A 10,184-nucleotide genomic window follows, 5' to 3' on the forward strand; every position below is an offset into this window, starting at 1 on the left:
CAGATTACTTTTCCACAGAGCCTTAGTTCTAGAGTGAGATCAAAAATTGGATTAGATCTGAAGAATGGGAGGTGACAGAAGTATTTTAATCTGGGTGTGTTGTTCATCCCTTTACAGATGTAGTTGCAAAGCTTGGACATGGATCAACTTCCCCAAAGTTTGGGAGGGTGGAATCAGGTTTTCGTTCTGCTTCCGTCTAAGGATCTCAAAGTACTTTCCAAGCAATTAAGCTTCTAGTGCCTCTGAAGAGGGGAAGTTTTGTCACAGCAGAGTCACAAAGTAGCTCCAAGACACAGGGAGATATGACTTGAGTTGCAATGATACTGACCTCACTGGGAGTTGTGGGTGCCAAGCACCTCTAAAATATTAGGCCATCAATGACTTGCCGTAGGGCCACATGACAAATCAATACAGAACCAGAAAGAGAGCCCAGGAGTCCTGACTTAAGATGTCACCCCCTAAGGTATATTATTCTCCAGTTTGGGATCAGGATGCATTTTCCCATTGGAAATAAATTACCTAAAAAAGAACCAAAAAAATGGACTGGTATGGAACAGAAAGACTTTTCTCACTAAATTTAGGGCTAGGGTTGGGTTTTTTTGCTGGCTTGCGTTTGTCATCTTCTTGTTTGGAAACGAATCTTTCGCTCGCTTCCCTTTCATGTTTTCTTCAGTGCACAGTCAGGTAGCAGCGGGAGCGCCCTTTGGTGTGCTGAAAAGACACAGAACATGCTGAGATGTATAGCCGAGATGACGCAAGAGTCTCAGCTCACAATGGAGGGTTTGCGGATTTCACACCTAGGCCTGACTGTTACTTCCAACTGTTTTAATTTATTTTCCACCATAGAGAGTTAACAGACCTGTCCAGGATCAGGAACTCTTGCTTTCTGTTTCTTGTACGAGCTGCATCTTTGACTCCATTGGCTCTGAGGCATCTTTTATTGTGTCTGAAGGGTTGACATTCTGCAGAATAACAATCCCTTCTGGAGAATGGAAAACTTCCCAGGGAATTTTAAAATTCGATTAGAAAATATGTATGTATGATTTAAAAAAAAAAAAAAAAAAAGAACTGTGTGAACTCGGGGAAGCCTCATCCGCTTTCTCCAGGTAGGTCTTGGATGCTGCAGATACTAGCTGGCCAGATTTTCTTTTCAGGTGAGGAGGGAATTATCCACAGATAGTTTTCAGTTATTCCTCTCCATTGACTCTCTACATGTTAAAAACTGCATTGGTTTAACTGAAATTGTTTGTTTAGTTAAACTGCAGCTTTCCTGTGTGGTCTTTCGTGTCAGTTTCAAATTGATTATATTGGTTTAGTATGGGCCTGTGTACATTTACTGATGCAAGCTAAACAGCTGTGAGCCAAGTTTGAATGGATATGAGTGTCCACAAACAACGTTGCACCGGTTTAACCGAACTGATATGAACTCACACTTTTAGTGACATTGGTACCACTTTATGTGCAGACCCAACCTAGTGTAACAATCTTGCACAGGAGCAGGTGTTCAGTAAGAACTCTGCTTTTCCATCACTATCTGATTTCATTGCTGTAAAAAGACGTTAAATAACAATGGATGCAGGTGGCCCCATCAACATTTCACCTATTAGTCTTGTTTCTAAAAACTTGTGAGCAGACCAAGGAGATGAAGATCGGAACATTGGGCTCTCCAAGGTCAGCTGTACGAGGAGTCTGTTTTTCCCCTGATTAGAAATCAATCAACCCGTGGCATTGTTCCATCCTTGTACATGGAACTTGAATGTAGAGTTTCTAGGCTGGTGCTATGTCTCCTGTCTCTACATAGCAGAGAAGCTGGCACCGTTGGCCTGAGAGAGTTCTGTCCATCGGGAGACATTTTGGGTGGTAGTCATAATCTAGGCTGTTTTTCCTCCACTGCCCTGAACTCAAGTCAACATTGTTTCCTAAGTCATTTTCTGAGACTTGTTTTTAAAGTAAAACCATGTGAAGAGACAAACATCAGAAAAACCACTAAGGGCAAAATAAATAAATAAGTAAAAGCTAGTCCCAGGCAGACAGCTGGATGAGTGTCAAAGAGAGGGAGGAACAGCTGGATCCAGTAAAAGCACAAGGAAAATTAGTTCCATACCCAGAAGGGAAGTGGGGGAGGGGGCTTGGTTTTTGGAGTTCAGAGCTGAGCGGGACCAGCAAATGTCAGCACATAAGACTTGGGCATTGGGCATCGAAATCAGGGAGCAGAGCAGAAGGTTGCAAAGCGGGAAGAGAGAGAGCTTGTCTTCTGGAGGAATTGAGCAGCAAGCCCTGAGGAAAGGAAGGAGGTGGAGTGTGTGTTGGAGGGGGACTGCAGAGGGGAGGTGGGATGTTACAAATTGTAGGTGGAGTAATTCTGCGAGAATTTGAGCTGCTATCCATGGATCCCTGACTGTACATTGATGAGGTCATAGTGTTTTCGGGTTAAAAAAAAAAAAGACTTCGACTTGTTTTTCAGGAGAGAGAGAGGAACACACAGAGGCTGAAGAAATGGAGCAAGTAGCAAAACTCCTTCTGTGGCAACTTTTGCTTCTGCAAAGTAAGCTTCTAGCTGATCAGCATCATTATGTGTCTTTCTTGTACCCAGAGAGCTTAGCGTTTACTTGGGGGAGCTGATTCTGGAAGTTCAGTGGTTTGGTTTAGATTCTTGTAACTAGTTGTTTTCTGGAGTGTGTGTGTGTTGGGGTGGGGGGGGGGGATTTCGATGGGGAAAAGGGAAAGCTCCTGGCTTTTCTGGGGGAGAAATGTTTGCTGAGGCAGGGTAGATCAGAGGATGTTCTGTGTCGTTATCCATGTTCTGTGATTTGTTTTGCTGCTGATCCTCTTGGTCTGCAGAAGAAAGGGAAGGAACATAGTCTGGGATCGCCCCAGAGCTTTGAAATGCTCCACATTGTTTGATCTCAGGTGGCTTTGGGCTTTCGGGGCGAGACGGGAGCAGGCAGCCCAGTTATCGTGAGCGATAAGGGGGAAATACTAAAAACGTTTGGATGGCCCAGGTGAAAACAGGATTCACCTGGCCTCAGGGAGGAGCGGGGGAGATGGAGGACGGGGAGGGTGGTCGGGGGATTATTGTAGAAATGCGAAAGTGTTCATGTCATTGCCTGTGTTGCAAAGTTTTCTGTGGGGGACTGTGGCAGAGCCAAGGTGCTGAGGGACGGTGCTTCAGCAGTGAGGCTGTAATGAAGTGCAAAGACTGGTGGGTTGAAAGTGGCTGCCCATGTCACCTTCGACACTTTCTTCTCTGAGGAGAGCCAGGTGTGAGCAAGGCCGGCTCAGCCTGTGGTACAGGACAGCTCATTTCTGAAAGATGACATTGCATGCCCTCTGGGAAATGCCCTCACTTCACAACCCCAAATTAATCCCATTAGCCAAGGGCTAGGCTTCCCCTGCACCAGCCTTTCACAGCTCCCTCAGGTCACAGGTGAATTCAGTTTGTCTTTAGTCTGGTGCCTTGTGTTGATTTTCCACCTCACTTCACCCAACAATCCACAGTTGGCCGTGCCTCCAAGCATAGTTCAGGACTGGAACAGCCGGGGAGGACTGTGGGGCAGTGGCAGAGCTGTGATTTAGCAGTAGAAGGGAAGGGCATGTTGCTGATCAAGATTGAGAAGCAGTGGGAAAGCTGTGCGGGGATCTGTGACCAGAGCAGGAGGGGATGGCACCTGTTATGTCTGAGAAGCAGTGGCAGAATGGGAGGGGACTGGAACCAGCCAGGTTGTTAGCCATCATGATTCAGGTGATTTGGCAGTGCTTGCGGAGAACGTGGGACAGGAACAGCAGGCTGCGTTGCTGCTCATCAGCGGAAGAGCTGTGTGGGGTCTCAGACCTGGAAGCGTAATCCTGCAGGTCCGGATAGAGGTGGTCTGGCAGAAATGTTTGGGTGCAGTCTGCAGAGGCGGCAGCTCGGTTGCAGCCCTGCCGAAGTCCTTCCACCTTCAGGACGATGTCACCAAATTGCCGTGAAAATAAAGTTGAAGGTGAGGGGAGAAAATCCAATTATTTTAATCGGTGTTGAGACGAGGTTCTGATCTCCACCCTGGAGTGTTCGTCTCTTGGGGGAAGACCGGCTCTGTTCCGAATGGCTCTGCCTGGCGGGCCGTGGGCCAGGCGCCAACGGAAAATACACAAGGCTGAAAGGTGTTTACAAAGTGAAGCAAATATCTGAGTTGTCTGTGAGAAGCGGGTCTGTGAGGGATCCTGTGTGCACAGCAGCCAAGATGGCAACTGGCAAATGCTGGTGAAGCTTCTCCTGGCTTCTCATGCAGACGAAGGATGTTTTTTTTTTTTCTGCCAAGCCTGCACATTTTTGTCTTTCAGATCTGACAGGCATGTTCCCACTTGTGGGAAGGTGTTGGAATTGTTAGAGTCGGATAGCTGGGGGAGCTTTTGGGAGTCCCAATATCCCTCTGAAAGGAAGAACAAAAATCTGCTGTTGAGAAATTAGATCCCGGGAGCTTTTTTTTTTTTTTTTTTTAAATAGGGGCTTTAAAAAGGCCCCAGTGCAAGGGCTGGCTCAGCAACCAAGTGGTTGCCTGTTGGGGATCTTCATTCAAGATCCAGTCTTGGTGTTTCACTCCCGGGCCAGCAGGAGACTTGAGAGTCAGGGATGCAGTATGGTTAGCCATTAGGAAGCAAGCACTTGCATTACTCACGGATGCCCCCACCTGGGTGACTTGAAAGAGGGGTGTGGATCGCCTCCCTCTACTGTGTCAGCTGGCAAATAGCGCTATTCCCAGAACTAAGCGGAGATCATTGATGTGGCTATTGCTACGACAGTGCCCAAGGATAAGCCATAATGGTCCTGTTGACACTAGGTCAGGCCCCAAAGGAGCCAGCATGAAGTTGCTATCATTTTCCAAAACACTGGGAGCAGGATTTTGCCATGATGACGATGATGAAAATGAAGAACAGCACCACTCCCACCGATGTCCCTGCTGTCATACCACCCCACTGTTCACCCTGCAGTCAACTCAACTCACTACCTCCTTTGTCTCCTTCTCCCACTCCTTGCTTCACACCTCCTCACGCTGCCCTCTCAACGTGGGTGACTCCCTTAATCAGCATGAGCAAAGCAGCCTCTCTCAAGTGACAGTATCTGTACTGAAAGGTGGGAGTCTGTGTCACTGGGTTTGTAGCCCAGCCAGTCAGGATAAATAATGGAACCGAGGGCTACAAGTACTTTCCTGGCAAAGCACAGACAGGTATTATGCCTAGGGTGACCAGATATCCCAATTTTATAGGGACAGTCCTCATATTCAGGGCTGATATAGGTGCCTATTACCCCCTACCCCGTCCCGATTTTTCACATTTGCTCTCTGGTCACCCTAATTACGCCTACTTTACAGGTGCATAAATTGAGGCACAGAGAAGTGCAGTGACTTGCCCATGTCCTACGATGAATGCATGGCAGAGCTGGGAAGAGAACCCAGGAGTCCTGACAGGCAGTTGCCTAGACTGCTGCCTCCCTTGTAAGGATCTGCTAGCAGAGGCTTTAACAGAGGAATGAAAGGGAAGCCGGCAGGAGCCATGCAAAGTTTTTCTCTCCTGGAAACTGTTGCCCTGACATTACAGTCGATCACGCGCTGCAGCCTTGCTTCACAGAACAACCACATTTTGCAATGTGGTGGAGGAGCACACATGGCCTGTTGATGAGACTCCAGCAGCCCATCCTGGCAATACGCCCCAGGGGATGGACGGGAGAGTCAGGGCTTGTGTGGTCCTGATCGTGCTAGTAGGTAAAACCAGCATAATAACAGAATCCAGAAATGGGGAGTGGGGAGGTTGTCTGCTATTCTTAGCTCAGGGACAATGCAAGCTGTGGAGTGGAGCACACAGAGGGTTTCCCGGTTGGGAAGGCTCAGCTGGATGGCTTTGTCAGATGTCTAATTTATGCATGTAGCCTCCATGTTTTTTACATTAAGTTGCAAGGGGGAAAGGGAAAAATAAATGCATTCCCACTGCTCTGTCATGAATCAATCCGTTGCTGATGCACGGCAAAGTGAAGCTCTGACAGCACTGGCCGTGCCACCAGTTAGCAGCACCAATGTGTAGACGTGCTGTGGGATGAAGGTCACCGCACTGCAGCACTTCATCATGACGTCACTTCCCCTGTGTTGTGATGCAAGCCTCACTGCATCCTGACCGGTTAGCCTCACCCCATACCACTGATCTATGGCAACATGGGGCCATGACACAGCAAGATGACATGATGTCCCATCACACCTGAAGATATGCCCAGGGCTCAGTTATCCCATCACAGTATGTGCAGCTAATTCCAGTGATTTCAGTGGCTGTCCAGTTACTGATTGTCCCTTTTCCCCCAGCTATTTCGAGGTTCTCTCATGAAGACGCAAGTCAGTGACAACCGTAAGACCAGCTTCTCCCAGACAGTTCTACCAATGCATTTTAATTCTCAGCTGCTGTTCCGGCCCTGAGGCTTGTCCAGAGTTTGCATGGTGGTTTGTGTGATATGAACCCGTGCCCCCTGGTGAGTGGTTTGGGGTCACCACATTCATTAGAGCATGGTCAAGAGGTTAAAGCATGGAACTGGGTATTAGGAGATCTACCTAATCCACAATCAAGGTGGACCCGGGAACTAATTATTTAGCATCTGTGCCTCAGTTTTTCCACCAGTAAAATTAATGCTTACATGGCAGAGGTGTTGTGAGGCTTATTTGCTCAATATTCGTGAATCACGTTGGGATCCTCAGACTGAGAGTGCTACAGAAAGGCAAAGTATCAGTTCCTTGTTGCCCAAGCAAAATCTGAGCTTCCAGAAATGAAGGCCTGAGCATTATCGTTCTGTGCCAACAAGTGCTTCGTAAGCCAGAAATCAGGGATCTCAAACAAAGGAATCACGTCGCAGTTTGGGAGTGTGTTGTCCCTTCCTTTTATATGAGGTGATAAAAAGTACACCAGCAGTTTCCCAGTGTATTTTCTTTGTCGAGCTGCAAATATAAAAGTAGAAGAAAAGGCTTCCATTGGGAGTATCTTTGAATGGGGCACTTGAATGAAAATTGCCATTCTCACCCCATGGCGTCATGGCCAATGCTTTGTGAGATGAGGAGAATAGGAGTGGTTTATTTTGCTGCACATGTTCTCTGTGGGTGTGATTGAAGTAGCCCCATTCTGGAGTTAATTTATTTCCCGTTGCAAGGGGAATTCCAGGGCTGGAAAAAAAAATGTCAGCCCTTGTCAGGGTGACATTGTACCCAGGGCATTCGCAGGACAAAACAACTAATTATTTGGCTGTAACCCATTTGTGCTTAAACGGTTAACGGATGGTTTATGGAGATGAATGATGTCATTGTGTTGTGGTACTGAGCCATGCTCTCAACAGTGGACCTCACATCCTACACAACAAGCAGGAGGGACTGGGCGATTCTAAGGTGGAAACAAAGACGTTTGTGCCCGTCTCAGGAAGTAGTTCTCACCCCATGGATCTGAGTCATAAGGGCTGGAGAGGTTGCCAGTGCTCTGAAAAGGCATGCTAGCCTGGAGAAGCCAGGCGTGTGAAGGAGACAGACTCTACCAGGTATGCCTTTGATGTCAGCAGGAGGTTTCTCTGAATCGTCCTGGCAGCGAAGTGTGGAAGGAGCGTGGAGGGTAATGCACCTGAGTGACAGGAGCTTGTCCGAAGGATGCTTTTTTTATCATCAGCGTTTTGCCTTTTATGAAGCACTAGGACTCAGTTAATTACATCAACTCCAGCATCCGTGCTGCTGCCTTTTCTCCTGAAAGCTGCTAGCTCCATAGCCTTGGAGAGCACAGCTCTCTATTTAGCCATGAGACAGGTTGAGTGGCAATGCGGTCTCCCCCCTGCCCCACGTTATTCCAGCGCTGCTCTGACCTGGAGGAAACAAGAAGGGAGTCGAATCTCCAAGTCCATTTAGCCCTTGGTCTCTATTGAGATTGCCAGCTGGGACAGCAATCTGGGTGCCTGTAAGAAGGAACCAGAGTGAGTTTACCAAATGCCATTCACACAAGTAGCACAGAGCTGAGCAGGGTTGACACAGAGGACCTAGGAGGGGAAGGCGCCATATCCCATTGCTAATTCCATGAGCCACCCATTGCCCCCTTGCTGCTGCTGTCTGTGGATGATCCTACTTTCCACTGGAATCGCAATGGACCCTCATGGGGAGCCTGGTCTATGTGGCAGCCGCAGAGGTACAATTATGCCTTGTCGCCCTTTCTTTGTGGGGGAAGGGGTGGAACTTTTCTCTTCCAGATTGGAGAAGTCAGATGTGATGCTAGATGTCCTCCTGCATGACCCTGGGGCCTTTCCCCCTCCAAATGAACAGCTCTGAGGGCCTCACCTGGGCTGACTATACACCAGCCAGAATGAAAGCCTGTATTCTCTATTCTATAACGGCAGCACGGTCAGAAGCACTGCAGAGCACCACTGTCTAATCCAGGGGTGGGCAAACTTTTTGGCCTGAGGGCCACATCTGTGTATAGAAATTGTATGGCGGGCCATACAGAGGGGTGGGCAGGAAGGGGCAGGGCTGTGTGGGGGGAGCAGCTGCCGCGCAGCACTGCTTGGGACCAGGAGCGGCTCCAGTCAAGGTGCTTTGCCTGATTTTGGGTGTTTAGTAATTGAATGGGGTTATAGGCTCGCCAGTGGATCTGATCAGAAGATAATGAGGTTTTAGTCCCAGAATCAGGCTACACAGAGTTCTACAAGGACTCCCGGGGTGCATGACAGGAACGCTCCTGCTGACAGCCGAATATGTGTAGTTTTACAGACTTTTATTGAGCTAGCATAGAATGAGAGACAAACAAATAATCAAATGGATAATGATTAAAATTACAGTCTTGTCTTAAAGACACTTGATAGATATAATATGCAGTACGCTTTGGATTAATATACTCACACCCTTCCCCATCGACCTGGTAGGAAGATCTCCAGGCTCCTCAGTTCTTGCGTGGGAGGTGGAGAGCTAGACGGTGCTAGAGAGCTAAGAGCTTTAAGATTAAGACTACTTTGTAGTTGATGCTACTAAGTATCAATGAAGAACATGAAGATCCCAACAAGATAAAGATATCTATCCTATTGGCAAATATTCTATTCGGCCGATTCTTCCTAGAAGAAGGCACAAGCCCAAGCGCCAACACAAGCACAAGGAGCCAAGCACTAACCAACAATTGATGTGGGTTGCTCCTTTTATACCCTGAACAATATGGGTCCTCTTTCTAAGTCCAAACCCGGCTCCTTCACCCCCAAATTATTAGGGCACACTTATTCTATAGGCTGGTAGGTTTGTGTGTATTAACGACTTATCCATATCCTTTCCAGACGGTTCCAGAGGGTTCGCTTATCTCACCTTTGTTATTTCTGGCTATTTCTGTGGGCTTTATGGTGTATCTGTGAAGTTTACTCAGGGCATAAACTCAGACAGCCCCCCCTGTCTTGATGCCTCCTGACTTATCTAGAGTAAAGATTATAACCATATATGTATCTTATCCTTTAACTCGTCATTACTTATCTGGGCCAAAGGTCCTGAATGTATGTATGCTAACGGCCTTAGCTTTTCATACAGGATGTGGCCTGTAGATATCTTGCATTACAGCTATACTTTAACATGAATCTGTGACTGTATTATAAAAAACCAACTACTTAAATTTATAAGGAAAAGTATATATGTGCAAGCAAGCAGGCTAGTCCTATAGGCTACAGCACCGCTGGGCCCATGTAGTGGGGGAGGGGTGGGGGGAAGGCGTGGGGCTGGGAGGGGAAGCAGCCCCCACCATGCCACCCAGCTTGTTCTGCAACTTTTCCGCAGACCCCCGGTTGAACTGGAGGGCCTGTTGAAAAGCTTGGACGGGCCGTATGCGGCCCACGGGCTATAGTTTGTCCACCCCTGGCTTAACCGAGTGGAGAGAGACCAAGCTGATGCTCATACGCCCGTTCAGTTCCCAGCACTCTGGCTCTGCAGGAGAACATTAGGGGAGGTGTTTGAGTAATTTGCTCAACTGCTGTCTCACATTACCCTGCACAGAGCCAGTCTGCGTGATGCGTGGGTCGAAAGGCCAGCAGCTATCGGCCACTCGGCTTCACTCGCCTTCCCAGCGTGACCGCTGCTGATGGTGGAGCTGCCCTGTTTGTAGCAGTGGTGGAAAAGTTTAGGCAGGAAGAAAGCCTGTAGTAGACAAGGTCTTATTTCTGTCATCTAAAGCCG

This window comes from Emydura macquarii, unplaced genomic scaffold (genome assembly GCF_026122565.2).
Source record: "Emydura macquarii macquarii isolate MOO-44397 ecotype Brisbane River unplaced genomic scaffold, CSIRO-AGI_Emac_v2 contig_2768, whole genome shotgun sequence".
NCBI lineage: Eukaryota > Metazoa > Chordata > Testudines > Chelidae > Emydura > Emydura macquarii.